The following is a 727-nucleotide window of genomic DNA, read 5'->3' on the forward strand; positions in this document are numbered from 1 at the left end:
CTTTCATCACAGAATTTAAAACATGGCTGTATGAGCTACTGTGGTGGCACCTGGTTATAAAGTGCCACCAAAGCCAGCACAGGTTGGGATTTAACTGGTAAGCCTGTTTTACCCCTAAATTCATTTGCAGTGGGAGCTACTGTAATAGTCCTGTCAGCCTAACAGAAACCCTCAGAGGTAAATCCCCAGAACGAGTGTTTGTGTGCTGTCTGAGCTACATCTCATTTCTGTTACAGGATCAGCCACTCATTTGCTGTCCCATGAAGGCTGGGTTGTACTGATGGGTCTTCATGAGGTGTTCCTAAAGTCCATTTCTCATTTCCAGGGCTGGCACTGAATCACTCAGTTTGCTGTTCAGGAAGGTTAACTCTCAAGTTACCTACTGGCTTTAAAAGCTCCTGGGCAAGCACTACACAGTACGTCTGGGGTATCGTGTGGTAAATCAATGCAGTTAGATTTGTGATCTGATTGGTTTTTAACCTTGTGTTGGAGGATGTGCGTTGAGCTTCCCACATTGGTTTGGGGTGGGTATTTTATGTGTGTGCAGAAATAGGGGTGTACTCATGGTCTGTACAGATGTAGGGAAGGAAAATGCTTTTGTTTTGCTCTCGGAAGCAGTTTGACAACTGTGCAATCGGCATGGAGCAACACACAGAAGAAATGAGCCCTACCTGCTGCACCTGCCTGCAGGGGAAGGCAGCTAGGAGCAGTACACCAGGCAGCTTAG

This window comes from Lathamus discolor, chromosome 3 (genome assembly GCF_037157495.1).
Source record: "Lathamus discolor isolate bLatDis1 chromosome 3, bLatDis1.hap1, whole genome shotgun sequence".
NCBI classification, from domain to species: Eukaryota; Metazoa; Chordata; class Aves; order Psittaciformes; family Psittacidae; genus Lathamus; species Lathamus discolor.